Source organism: Mustelus asterias, unplaced genomic scaffold, assembly GCF_964213995.1.
Source record: "Mustelus asterias unplaced genomic scaffold, sMusAst1.hap1.1 HAP1_SCAFFOLD_259, whole genome shotgun sequence".
NCBI classification, from domain to species: domain Eukaryota; kingdom Metazoa; phylum Chordata; class Chondrichthyes; order Carcharhiniformes; family Triakidae; genus Mustelus; species Mustelus asterias.
Genome location: NW_027590225.1, coordinates 30,641 through 45,960, shown reverse-complemented (window position 1 = coordinate 45,960; position 15,320 = coordinate 30,641).

Genomic DNA, 15,320 nt, shown 5'->3' with positions numbered 1-15,320 from the left:
TTAGGAAACAACACCCTACAAGCACTGGATGCAATTGACCAAGAACTCGCAGAACTCAGGCTATACACACAGCAAACGAGATATGCAGTAGACTATCAGCTAGCCAGACAAGGAGGGGTATGCACCATCATCAAAGGAAAATGCATCACATATGTACACGACGAGACACTAAACATAACAGCAGCCATGTCCGGGATACAAAAGCAATTGGATAGCTTTAAACAGGGATTAACAGGGACTGATGGGTGGTTAGGGTGGCTGTTTAACACAGTTTGGGGAGCATACATTATGAAGGGATTAATTTTAGTAGTAGCCATCCTGTTCACACTCTGCCTGGGCCTAACCTGTATTAAAGTGATATGTGCAAATATTGCAACAAGAATGCTACCCACTGCCAGTATCCAGATGCAAGAATATAACCACGCTACAGAGGAAGAGGAACAACGGCAAGGACGACATCTGTACAAGTCACTGTACCTCTGAAGATCGTCCATGGGGGGTCAGCCATGAATGGGACCCCCTGGACGAGAGGAGGGACTGAAGTAGGCCATTTTCCAAAAGGCATATTTTTTATTATCTCATCAATATTCACCTCATTAAACATATTCATTTATTGGACTGATTGGCACCATTCATAACGTGCCCACAATGCAGAGGGAAACACTCGAATGGACATTCGTTTAAATCCCCCTCTGCACAGCTGAGAGACCTTTAATTTCAAAGCCGACAAAAGATCCTTATTCTGCCCAGCAACAGCACGAAGCTGCATTTTAAACCGGCCTTTGGCCAAGGAAGATCGGGATATCTGCGAGTCAAGACCGAGAGTGGGCTATATGGCATAACCAGACTATCAATAAAATATTACAGGAATAAAATGGCCAAGGCAGGCAAAGAAACTTAACAAACTAGGGTAAAAGGAATAAAAGATTAGATTAAATCTCCCTACACACAGCAGGACAAAATGACATTAACACCTAATCTCGCAAGCAGGGAACACAGACACAAAACAATGAGGTCAATTCAAATAAGGAGACACATAGAGGGGATAATGGGAAACACATTAAAACACCGGGGCAAGAACAGGTAGTCCCACTAACACAAACACACACCATACAGATGCAAATTGACAAGCCTCCCAGAGAACTTCCTGACCTGACAGACCACTTTATACATATTGTAAAAATGCATAATCAAATGTTCCCGCTCGAATTTGGATCCCTATAAAGATCCAGAGCTGATGTGAAAGGATTGAGAGCAACGTGGCCAAGCCACTGTTTTTGAGCTGGTTACGCTGTTCTCCCTGGGATCCCAGTAATTGTACAATAAAGAAAAACACTTTGAACGTTGCCTTGCGACTCGACTTCTTTGAATGCACTGGTACAAGGGATTTTTCCCTACAACACTCCACACAGACAGTGACCCAAGCTGGGAATCGAATTTAGGTCCCTGGCGCTGTGAAGCAGCAGTGCTAACCACTGTACTACTGTGCCACCCGGTATATAAGATAGAAGCAGGGAAGTTGTTTCCACTGGCGGGTGAAACTAGAACTAGGGGGCATAGCCTCAAAATAAGGGGGAGCAGATTTCGGACTGAGTTGAGGAGGAACTTCTTCACACAAAGGGTTGTGAATCTGTGGAATTCCCTGCCCAGTGAAGCAGTTGAGGCTACCTCATTGAATGTTTTTAAGGCAAGGATAGATCAATTTTTGAACAGTAAAGGAATTAAGGGTTATGGTGAGCGGGCGGGTAAGTGGAGCTGAGTCCACAAAAAGATCAGCCATGATCTTATTGAATGGCGGAGCAGGCTCAAGGGGCCAGATGGCCTACTCCTGCTCCTAGTTCTTATGTTCTTATGTTTATGGCGCTTCCTTCGGAAACGGAGGTCTCCAATCCGCTTCACTCACCTTGATCCGGTCCTGCCTCCAATCAACCACAGGCCAATCGCCAAGCTGTGGAGATGACCCCTTGTGGCAATGGTGCTTGGGAAGAAACGGAGTTGAGATGGGAGGGATGTTATGATGGCCATGGGGGATTATCAATCGACCCTGTGGATATTCGTGAATACATCTCCCCTATTAGGGGAATGGAGACTTATCCAATAGAGAAGGAGCAGAGGGAGCTTTGAATCATAGAGTCATAGAGGTTTACAGCATGGAAACAGGCCTTTCAGCCCAATTTGTCCATGCCGCCCTTTTTTTTTAAAACCCCTAAGCGAATCCCAATTGCCCGCATTTGGCCCATATCCCTCCATACCCATCGTACCCATGTAACTATCTAAACGCTTTATAAAAGACAAAATTGTACCCGCCTCTACTACTACCTCTGGCAGCTTGTTCCAGACACTCACCACCCTCTGTGTGAAAAAATTGCCCCTCTGGACACTTTTGTATCTCTCCCCTCTCACCTTAAACCTATGCCCTCTAGTTTTAGACTCCCCTACCTTTGGGAAATGATATTGACTATCTAGCTGATCTGTGCCCCTCATTATTTTATAGACCTCTATAAGGTCACCCCTCAGCCTCCTACACTCCAGAGAAAAAAGTCCCAGTCTATCCAGCCTCTCCTTATAACTCAATCCATCAAGTCCCGGTAGCATCCTAGTAAATCTTTTCTGCACTCTTTCTAGTTTAATAATATCCTTTCTGTAATAGGGTGACCAGAATTTCTCACAGTTCCAAGTGGAATCCAGCAAGGCCCACTCAGGGCAGCAGTCAATAAACTCGGGGCTGACCTGCAGTCTGTAGTCTGAACACACTATAAATACAGGGTGATTTGTGATAGAAGACCAGCCTCAGTAAGATTATTACACCTTGGATCCCTTGCTGGTCTGAACTCTGTCTTATATGCAATGATGTGGAGATGCCGGCGTTGGACTGGGGTAAACACAGTAAGAAGTTTAACAACACCAGGTTAAAGTCCAACAGGTTTATTTGGTAGCAAAAGCCACACAAGCTTTCGGAGCCCCAAGCCCCTTCTTCAGGTGAGTGCCACACTATTGATGATACTCACCTGAAGAAGGGGCTTGGGGCTCCGAAAGCTTGTGTGGCTTTTGCTACCAAATAAACCTGTTGGACTTTAACCTGGTGTTGTTAAACTTCTTATTATATGCAATGACCCAGCCTTCACTGCCCCCTGGGGGAGAGAATTCCAAATCTTCTGAGAAAGAAATTCCTCCTCATTGTCGCCTTAAATGGGAGATCTTTTGTTTTTAATCTGTGTCCCCACAATCGAGATTCCCCAACTAGAGGCAACATCCTTTCAGCATCCACCCTGTCCAGCCCCCTCACAATCTCCTATGTTTTCATAAGATCACCTCTCTATCCTAGAAACTCCAACGAGTATCGGTCCCATCTGCTCAATCTTTCCCTGGTAACGTTTCTTCAAATCCACACCTTTTCCTTTATCCCTGGAATCAGCTTAGTGAACTTCCTGAGAACTGAGGGAGTCATGGATAGCACGTTCATGGAGTTGGTCACACCGCAGACAAAAATTACTGAGGGAGATAGGAAATGAGTGACCACCAGACAGTGGAAGAGTAGGAAGGCAGTGCAGGAGCCCCCCGCGGTCATCTCACTCCTAAACAGATATACCGTTTTGGATACTGTTGGGGGAGATGGCTCACCAGGGGAAGGTGGCAGCAGCCAGGTTCATGTCACCGTAGCTGGCTCTGCTGCACAGGGGGGCAGGAAAAATAGTGGAGAGCTACAGTGATAGGGGACTCGATTGTAAGGGGAATAGACAGGCGTTTCTGCGGACGCAAACGAGACTCCAGGATGGTATGTTGCCTCTCTGGTGCAAGGGTCAAGGATGTCTCCGAGCAGCTGCAGAGCATTCTGGAGGGGGGAGGCACCCATGATATAGGTAAAAAAAAACAGGATGAGGTCCTACAAGCTAAATTTAGGGAGCTAGGAGTTAAACTAAAAAATAGGATCTCAAAGGTAGTAATCTCAGGATTGCTACCAGTGCCACGTGCTAGTCAGGGTAGGAATGTCAGGATAGCTACATTAATACGTGGCTTGAGAAATGGTGCAAAAGGGAGGGATTTAAATTCCTAGGACATTGGAACCAGTTCTGGGGGAGGTGGGACCAGTACAAATCAGATGGTCTGCACCTGGGCAGGACTGGAACCAACGTCCTAGGGGGAGTGTTTGCTAGTGCTGTTGGGGATGGGAACTGATGCAGGGAGTCAGAGGGAAGTAAAGTGGGGACAGAAACAAAAGGCAGTAAGGGGAAAAGTGAAAGGCAGAGAAGCCAAAGCCAAAAATCAAAAAGGGCCACAGTACAGAGTACAGCGACTGTGGAGAACTCAGTGAATGGGTCCAGTAAAGCTAAGAGAAATAAAATATAGGGAGAGTGTACAAAACATGACCAGACAGATGGTCTGAGAAAGCAGGGCAGCGAGCAAGGGAAGTCTAGGTTAAACTGCATTTATTTCAATGCAAGAGGCCTGACGGGCAAGGCAGATGAACTCAGGGCATGAATGTTTGCATGGGACCGGGATATTATAGCTATTACTGAAGCATAGCTAAGGGAGGGACAGGACTGACAGCTCAATATTGCAGGCTACAGATGCTATCGGAAAGATAGAACAGGAGGCAAGAGAGGAGGGGGAGTTCACTTATGATGAGGGAAAACATCACAGCAGTACTGAGAGCGGATATATCCGAGGGTTTGGCCACTGAGTCTATATGGGTAGAACTGAAAAATAAGAAGGAAGAGATCACTTTGATAGGATTGTACTCTCGGCCCCCAAATAGTCAGCGGGAAATTGAGTAGCAAATATGTAAGGAGGTTACAGATAGCTCCAAGAAAAATAAGACGGTAATAGTAGGAGACTTTAACTTTCCCAACATTGACTGGGACAGCCATAGTATTAGATGCTTGGATGGAGAGAAAGTATATTCAGAAGGAATTTCTCATTCAGTATGTGGATAGCCCGACTAGAGAGGGGGCAAAACCTGACCTCCTCTTGGGAAATAAGGAAGGGCAGGTGACAGAAGCATTAGTGAGGGATCACTTTGGGACCAGTGACCATAATTGCATTAGTTTCAAGTTAGCTTTGGAAAATGATAGGTCTGGCCCAAAAGTTAAAATTCTAAATTGGGGCAAGGTCAATTTTGATGGTATTGGATAGGAACTTTCAAAAGTTGATTGGGGGAATCTGTTGGCAGGTAAAGGGACGGCTGGTGAGAGGGAGGCTTTCAAAAGTGTGTTAACAAGAGTTCAGGGTAAGCACATTCCTGTTAGAGTGAAGGGCAAGGTTGGCAGAAGTAGGGAACCTTGGATGACTCAGGTTATTGAGGCCCTAGTCAAAAAGACCAAGGAGGCATATGATAGACATAGGCAGCTGGGATCAAGTGGATCCCTTGAAGAGTATAGAGGTTGACGGAGTAGAACTAAGAAGAAATCAGGAGGGCAAAAAAGGGGACATGAGATTGCTTTGGCAGATAAGGCAAAGGAGAATCCAAAGAGGTTCTACAAATACATAAAAGGCAAAAGAATAATGAGGGAGAGAGTAGGGCCTCTTAAGGATCAACAAGGTCATCTATATGCGGATCCACAAGAGATGGGTGAGATCTTAAATGAATATTTCTCATTGGTATTTACTGTTGAGAAAGGCATGGATGTTAGGGAACTTGGGGAAATAAATAATGATGTCTTGAGGATATTACAGAGAAGGAGGTGCTGAAAGTCTTAAAGTGCATCAAGGTAGATAACCCCCGGGGCATGATGAAGTGTATCCCAGGACGTTGTGGGAGGCTAGGAAGGAAATCGCAGGTCCCCTACCTGAGATATTTGAATCATCGACAGCCACAGGTGAGGTGCTTGAAGATTGGAGGGTAGCAAATGTTGTGCCTTTGTTTAAGAAGGTCTGCAGGAAAAAGCCTGGGAACTACAGGCCAGTGAGCCGAACGTCTGTATTGGTAAGTTGTTATAAAGTATTCTGAGAGACAGGATCTACAGGCATTTAGAGAGTCAAGGACTGATTAGGGACAGTCAGCATGGCTTTGTGAGTGGAAAATCATGTCTCACAAATTTGATTGAGTTTTTTGAAGGGGTAACTAAGAAGGTAGATGAGGGCATGGTCGGTTGTTGCGTAAGGTTAAAACTCACAGGATCCAGGGTGAGGTAGCCAATTGGATACAAAATTGGCTTGACGACAAAAGCCAGAGGGTGGTTGGAGAGGGTTATTTTTCAAACTGGAGGCCTGTGACCAGCGGTGTGCCTCAGGGATCGGTGCTGGGTCCACTGTTATTTGTTATTTGTATTAATGATTTGGAGGCATGGTTAGCAAGTTTGCAGATGACACCAAGATTGGTGGCATAGTGGACAGTGAAGAAGGTTATCGCGAATTGCAAAGGGATCTTGATCAATTGGGCCAATGGGGCGATGAATGGCAAATGGAGTTTAATTTAGATAAATGTGAGATGATGCATTTTGATAGATCGAATCAGGGCAGGACTTACTCAGTTATAATTAGGCATAGGTTTAAGGTGAGAAGGGAGAGATACAAAAGGGACAAGAGGGGCATTTTTTTCACACAGAGGGTGGTGAGTGTCTGGAACAAGCTGCCTGGGGCAGTAGTAGAGGTGGGTACAATTTTGTCTTTTAAAAAGCATTTAGACAGTTAAATGGGTAAGATGGGTATAGAGGGATAAGGGCCAAATGCCGGCAATTGGGACTAACTTCGTGGTTAAAAACTGGGCAGCATGGACAAGTTGGGCCGAAGGGCCTGTTTCCATGCTGTAAACCTCTATGACTATGACTCTATAACTCTAAGTTTATTGCTCCCGTATGGGAGCAGGGACTGATTTGTCCCGTTAGCTAAAGGGCTTGTGTGTAGATCCGATTAAAACCAAAGCGTGAAGTTTGATCGCCATTTGAGCCTAAGTTGACTCAGGGTTAGGCAGAGAACTGCAGACCTCTTGCTCCCGCATCCACTTTTGAATGTTGTCCTTTATCCTAAATTGTGTTTCCACTTTATTCCTGATTTGCCGATCACCTTCAATTCAGTCTGTCGCCATGACCCAAGCCTCCAGCTGCTGCCATTTTAATTCCCCAGCTCTGCCCCCATTTTGTCACACGTTTTGGCCTCAGTCTCATTTTATCCTCATTTCTCCCTCGGTTGTGCTGCCTGCATATCTGTTATTATTTTACTTGTTCCAATCCCACTGCCTTTGTTTACATGTTGCCACCTCTATTGTCTTGGTTCTGACCTCTTTTTCCCCATTACAGATCTTCCTGCATCCCCCCACCCCCCACTTTCACCTGTCACACCTGAACGTTTTTCCAGTTATGCTGAAATGTCATCGACGAGAAACATTGGGTGGGATTTTACAGCCTCACTTGTCCCGAAAGCGTAACATCCTGCACAAGATCAACGGGCCTTTCCATTGTCCGCCCCTCGCCCACTCCAATTCCCGTAGCAGGCAGGGCAGTAAAATTCCACCCATTAAGTCCATTTCTCTCTTCTAGATCTTTTGTGCAGTGCAATTATTTTATTTTACATTCCCTACCCCACCAATGATCTTCAGCTACTTTCCCAATGCCCAGCTGTCCTGCAGCATTGTTGTGCTGGGAGCAGCCCGAATTGATGCCACGTCGCAGGGCATCCCGCCCTAGAGAGCTGCTAGCCAATCCGCCTAGTGAACTAAACCCATTGGCTGGTGGCTCTGTCATCCCAGGAGCACCATTGGCCAATACTGGGCCTATAGGCAGCCCCCTGAACTAGTGATGCACAGTAAGAAGTCTCACAACATCAGGTTAAAGTCCAACAGGTTTATTTGGTAGCAAAAGCCACTAGCTTTTGAAGCGCTGCCCCTTCATCAGGTGAGTGGGAGTTCTGTTCACAAACAGGGCATATAAAGACACAAACTCAATTTACAAAATAATGGTTGGAATGCGAGTCTTTACAGGTAATCAAATCTTAAAGGTACAGACAATGTGAGTGGAGAGAGGGTTAAGCACAGGTTAAAGAGATGTGTATTGTCTCCAGCCAGGACAGTTAGTGAGATTTTGCAAGCCCAGGCAAGTCGTGGGGGTTACAGATAGTGTGACATGAACCCAAGATCCCGGGTGAAGGCGTCTTCATGTGTGCGGAACTTGGCCATCAGTCTCTGCTCAGCGACTCTGCGCTGTCGTGTGTCGTGAAGGCCGCCTTGGAGAACGCTTACCCGAAGATCAGAGGCCGAATGCCCGTGACTGCTGAAGTGTTCCCCAACAGGAAGAGAACACTCTTGCCTGGTGATTGTCGAGCGGTGTTCATTCATCCGTTGTCATATCGTCTGCATGGTCTCCCCAATGTACCATGCCTCGGACGGCCTCAACCAGGATCTTGGGTTCATGTCACACTATCTGTAACCCCCACAACTTGCCTGGGCTTGCAAAATCTCACTAACTGTCCTGGCTGGAGACAATACACATCTCTTTAACCTGTGCTTAACCCTCTCTTCACTCACATTGTCTGTACCTTTAAGACTTGATTACCTGTAAAGACTCGCATTCCAACCATTAGAACATAGAACATAGAACAGTACAGCACAGAACAGGCCCTTCGGCCCACGATGTTGTGCCGAGCTTTATCTGAAAAAAAATTATTTTGTAAATTGAGTTCGTGTCTTTATATGCCCTGTTTGTGAACAGAGCTCCCACTTAACTGATGAAGGAGCAGCGCTCCGAAAGCTTGTGCTACCAAATAAACCTGTTGGACTTTAACCTGGTGTTGTGAGACTTCTTACTGTGTTTACCCCAGTCCAACGCTGGCATCTGCACATCAAGTGATGCAGCCCAAACTGGAGGGTAAGTGTGGGGTTTTGGACAGCCCTGGCGGAGAGGTGGGGTTTGAGAGGCTGAGTGCAGGATTAAGGCTGGATTCAAACTTTTGGGGGTTACCTGCTGTAGTAACCTGAGACAACTCAATGTGGCAAGTAACAAACTAAAAGATATATTGATTGAGGAGATATACAACAAAGAGTTTAATGGCGCAACTATACAGATCTACTCCGAACAATGCCCTGACTCCCACTGAAAACCTCTAGCCACGGGAATGCACGCCCTCACTCCCAATAGGCCCAGCTTCGTGCACTCACACTCCATTGGTTCTGGCCCAGTCACATGGCCTGTGAAGGATCGCCCATTAAAGGGGCCACGCTATACACTTCTGAATGGCACAGGGGAACCTTCCCAAAGGAAGGACGTCCCATTCCTGTCCAACAACAGCCCACCCAGTGAAAGCTGCCATGCTACCTCACTTACCTCTACCTCCACCTGCCATATGTACAATAGCAGTGGAAGTAAAATGAGGCCATTAATTGGTCTGAATGGGGATAAGGTGGTGTGGAAAACCCATTTGCTGTAATATGGGGGACAGGTTAGGGGTGGCCACCTGTTGTATTTTACCAGCACTGTGCCCTCTGCCCAGCTTCAAGTATGCAAGCTGAGGAAGGGTAAAATCCCTTGTTACCTTCAATTAATCTGTATTCAAATCCATTTAATGACTCCAATTTCACTAACATAACAAACGGATGTCAGAAGCAACTTTTTATACTATTATTGGGACTTTTGCTTTTGATATTGTTTATGGAAAGTGTGAACGGTGCAGAATATACAAAAGGTGGTGCTCCCAGTGTGGGGTTTGGAGGCAGTACCACAAAAATGTGCTGGGGAATCTTTCTCGGATGTTTCGAGAGTTTACCCAGCAATTGCCCAGAAGAGCTAACTTTCCCTGGACAATTGCACTGAGCTGGGAATATTCTGCCAAAGTGATTTAAATCCCTAACTGTGGATGGTTCTGTCAGTTTACACCAACAGTTACTCTGAAAGAATTAGAAGAAATAAAAAACTTCTAACTTCAGAGTGACGACTTTAAACACCCAGACCGGCTGCACACAGGACACCCCCAATACTCCCAAACCCCCAGAAGCTCTCCCCACCCACACCTCCTCCCAACTAAGCACCTCCTCTCCCACACACTGTATTCCTCACTCCTGACTCGACCCCCATCACTCCCCAAACACAACTCATATCCCCTAACCCGACCCAACCCATACTCCCTGACCCCCATTCCCCCCGACTGGACCTGAGGCCTCCCTCCCACCAATTTCTAAACCCCCACACCCTCCCACCCGATGCCCTGCCCCCTCCAATGTCCTATTTATTTCATTGATTGTTAGCACCAAGCAGTCCAATAGGTTCTTGTGGCTGTGGTGTGACAACTCCACAGCCACATGGGGAGAATGTACAAATTTCTCAAACATAGATTGGAGTATCCCTAGGGTAAGGGGATTGGATGGGGAGGAGTTCATTAGGTGTGTTCAGGAGGGTTTCCTGACACAGCATGTGGACAAGCCTACAAGAGGAGAGGCTGTACTTGATCTGATACTGACCAATGAACCTGGACAGGTGTCAGATCTCTCAGTGGGAGAGCATCTTGGGGATAGCGATCATAACTCTATCTCCTTTATGCTTGCATTGGAAAAAGAGAGGATCAGGCAAGCTAGGAAAGTGTTTATATGGAGTAAGGGGAAATATGAAGACATAAGGCAGCAAATTAGAGGAATAAATTGGAAGGAGGTATTCTCGGGGAAATCTACTGGAGAGGTGGCAGTTTTTCAAGGAATGATTTGCTACCAAATAAACCTGTTGGACTTTAACCTGGTGTTGTGAGACTTCTTACTGTGTTCACCCCAGTCCAACGCCGGCATCTCCACATCAGGGTTCTACAGGACAATGTTCCGAGCAGACAGGGAGGAGTTGGTAGGTTAAAGGAACCGTGGTGCACGAAAGCTGTGCGGGACCTAGTCGAGAAGAAAAGGAAAGCGTACAAAAGGTTCAGAGAGCTTGGCGAAGATAGGGATCTAGATGAGTATATGGCTTGTAGGAAGGGACTAAAGAAGGAAATTAGGAGAGCCAGAAGGGGTCACGAGAAGGCCTTGGCAAGTAGAATTAAGGAAAACCCTAAGGCGTTCTATAAATATGTGAAGAGTAAAAGGATGAGACGTGAAGGAATAGGGCCTATAAAAGGTGAAGGTGGGAAAATCAGTACGGAACCAGTAGAAATGGCAGAGGTGCTTAATGAGTATTTTGCCTCGGTTTTCACAGAGGAGAAGGACCTGGGTGGATGTACTGTGGGCTTGCGGTGGACTGAAAAGATTGAGTATGTGGACTTTAAGAAAGAGGTTGTGCTGGAATCTTTGAATGGCATCAAGATAGATAAGTCGCCGGGTCCGGATGGGATGTACCCCAGGTTACCGTGGGAGGCGAGGGAAGAGATTGCAGAGCCTCTGGCAATGATCTTTGCGTCGTCGATGGAGACGGGAGAGGTGCCGGAGGATTGGAGGATTGCGGATGTGGTTCCTATTTTCAAGAAGGGGAATAGGGATAGCCCAGGAAATTACCGACCGGTGAGTCTAACCTCAGTGGTTGGTAAGCTGATGGAGAAGATCCTGAGGGACAAGATTTATGAGCATTTAGAGAGGTTTAGTATGCTCAAGAATACTCAGCATGGCTTTGTCAAAGACAGATCGTGCCTTACGAGCCTGGTGGAGTTCTTCGAAAATGTGACTAAACACATTGACGAAGGGAAAGCGGTAGATGTGGTTTATATGGATTTTAGCAAGGCGTTCGATAAGGTCCCCCATGCAAGGCTTCTCGAAAAAGTGAGAGGGCATGGGATCCATGGGGCTGCTGCCCTGTGGATCCAGAACTGCCTTGCCCAAAGGAGGCAGAGAGTGTGTATAGATGGGTCTTTTTCTAAATGGAGGTCGGTCACCAGTGGTGTGCCCCAAGGATCTGTTCAGGGATCCTTGCTGTTTGTCATTTTCATAAATGACCTGGATGAGGAAGTGGAGGGATGGGTTGGTAAGTTTGCCGACGACACGAAGGTTGGTGGGGTTGTGGATAGTCTGGAGGGATGTCAGAAGTTACAGAGGGACATAGATAGGATGCAAGACTGGGCGGAGAAGTGGCAGATGGACTTCAACCCAGATAAATGCGTAGTGGTCCATTTTGGCAGGTCAAATGGGATGAAGGAGTACAATATAAAGGGAAAGACTCTTAGTACTGTGGAGGATCAGAACGACCTTGGGGTCCGGGTCCATAGGACTCTAAAATCGGCTCCGCAGGTGGAGGAGGTGGTTAAGAAGGCGTATGGTGTGCTGGCCTTTATCAATCGAGGGATTGAGTTTAGGAGTCCGGGGATAATGATGCAGCTATATAAGACCCTCGTCAGACCCCACTTGGAGGACTGTGCTCAGTTCTGGTCGCCTCATTACAGGAAGGATGTGGAAAAGATTGAAAGGGTGCAGAGGCAATTTACAAGGATGTTGCCTGGATTGAGTGGCATGCCTTATGAGGATAGGCTGAGGGAGCTCGGTCTTTTCTCCTTGGAGAGACGTAGGATGAGAGGTGACCTAATAGAGGTATATAAGATGTTGAGAGGCATAGATCTGGTGGACTCTCGGAGGCTTTTTCCCAGGGTGGAAATGGCTGCTACGAGAGGACACAGGTTTAAGGTGCTGGGGTGTAGGTACAGGGGAAATGTTAGGGGTAAGTTTTTCACACAGAGGGTAGTGGGCGAGTGGAATCGGCTGTCGTCCGTGGTGGTGGAGGCAAACTCAATAGTGTCTTTTAAGAGACTCCTGGATGAGTACATGGGACTTAATAGGATGGAGGGTTATAGGTAGGCCTAAAAGGTAGGGATATGTTCGGCACAACTTGTGGGGCCGAAGGGCCTGTTTTGTGCTGTATTTTTCTATGTTTCTATGTTTCTAACTCCTCTAACTGCCATATCTCACTCACCTTGCAAATCCCACATTAGCTGGCACATAATTGCCAGGTAAATGCCTCTTTCCAGACTATTGCGGTAATAAAATCATAGAACCCCTACAGTGCATAAGTAGGCCATTTGGCCCATCAAGCTTGTACTGACAACAATCCCACCCAGGCCCTAACCCTGTAACCCCACATATTTACCCTGACACCAAGGGGCAATTTAGCATGGCCAATCTATCTAACCCACTCATCTTTGGACTGTGGGAGGAAATCCAGTAAGAAGTTTAACAACACCAGGTTAAAGTCCAACAGGTTTATTTGGTAGCAAAAGCCACACAAGCTTTCGAAGCTCTAAGCCCCTTCTTCAGGTGAGTGGGAATTCTGTTCACAAACAGAGTTTATAAAGACACAGACTCAATTTACATGAATAATGGTTGGAATGCGAATACTTACAACTAATCAAGTCTTTAAGAAACAAAACAATGGGAGTGGAGAGAGCATCAAGACAGGCTAAAAAGATGTGTATTGTCTCCAGACAAGACAGCCAGTGAAACTCTGCAGGTCCACGCAACTTGGGCGTTACAAATAGTGTGACATGAACCCAATATCCCGGTTGAGGCCGTCCGCGTGTGTGCGGAACTTGGCTATCAGTTTCTGCTCAGCGACTCTGCGCTGTCGTGTGTCGTGAAGGCCGCCTTGGAGAACGCTTACCCGAATATCAGAGGCCGAATGCCCGTGACCGCTGAAGTGCTCCCCAACAGGAAGAGAACAGTCTTGCCTGGTGATTGTCGAGCGGTGTTCATTCATCCGTTGCCGCAGCGTCTGCATAGTTTCCCCTTTAACCTGGTGTTGTTAAACTTCTTACTGTGTTTACCCCAGTCCAACGCCGGCATCTCCACAGGAGGAAATCCACACAGGCATGGGGAGAATGTACAAACTCCACACAGACAGTAACCCCAGGCAAGATTTGAACCCTGGCCCTGTGAGGCAGCAGTGCCAACCCCTGTGCCACCGTGCTGCCCCTTTTTAAAAATCCTACTAAGTCCTCCTGACCTCCAACAGTTAATGGATGTACAGTGTCCACATCCAGCTCAATGGGATGTGGATCTTCTACAAACATTAACTGGAGTTTAGCTTCCTCTCTGTAGACTCTGTAGAAGTTTGAGTTCCACTCTAATCCAAGCTGGAAGTCTCTCTTGTACTGAGGAGTGTTCCACTGTTGAGGGTGCTTGCTTTCAGATGAGACAATTAATTAAGGTTCTGTCTGCCCATTCAGAGATAAAACATAAAGGATCCCGTGGCATTATTCATTTAACAGAGACCAGGGAAGCTCTCCCCTGTATCCTGCTCCATATCTCTCATCCAATATCAAAAACAAATTGGCCGGCCGTTTGTCACATTGCAGTTTGTGAGATCTTGCACAAATTGGTTGCCACGTCCTATTTTACAACAGTAAAGACTACATTTCCAAAGTGTTTCGTTGAAAATCATAGAAACCCTACAGTACAGAAAGAGGCCATTCGGCCCATCAAGTTTTGCACCGACCACCATCCCACCCAAGCCCTACCCCCATATCCCTACATATTTTACCCACTAATCCCTCTAACCTACACATCTCAGGACACGAAGGGGCAATTTTAGCATAGCCAATCAACCTAACCTGCACATCTTTGGAATGTGGGAGGAAACCGGGGCACCCGGAGAAAACCCACGCAGACACGAGGAGAATGTGCAAACTCCACACAGACAGTGACCCAAGCCGGGAATCGAACCCAGGTCCCTGGAGCTGTGAAGCAGCAGTGCTAACCATTGTGCTACAGTGCCACCCTCTGAAGTGCTTTGGGAACGCATGTAGTCATTGAGAGCTTCTATAATAAACAAATCTATCTTTCCTGAGTCGACAAACCTTTAATTCCTGTTAATAGCAGTTTTACTTGTTCTTACTCTAGATTTGCATTAATTGGATCTGGAATTTGTGTGTTTAAGCTGCTGTGATTTAATTTGTGACATTTTGATATTGGAAATGTTACTATTACTAAATACGTGTTACCTTCAGTAAATTACATCCACAACTTCAAAAAAAACCCTCTGGGATCCTTCTCATCAATCTCAATTCTCCTCTTGTCATTAACAGGAAATGCAAAACTATTTGAGCTCTCACACTTCATTGCATTATTGATGTTGGTTCCTTTGTGCTCATATGCAAATTGTAAAACCATTCTTCAGATCAATAAAAGGATTCTATCATCGGTAATGTAAGCTCTGAGCTCAGTGTCAATGAAAATGGTGTGCTGTGTGGGGTCCAGTTATAGACGTGCTGTTACTCTGCTCTTAATAGTCCAGACTGTCTCCTTGATCATCTTTTATAACATAGAAATTAACATAGAAACCCTACAGTGCAGAAGGAGGCCATTCGGCCCATCGAGTCTGCACCGACCACAACCCCACCCAGGCCCTACCCCCACATATTTACCCGCTAATCCCTCTAACTATCTTGAACAACATCGCAGCAACAAGAGGGAGAGAGAAAGAGCTGGCAAACTGGACAGG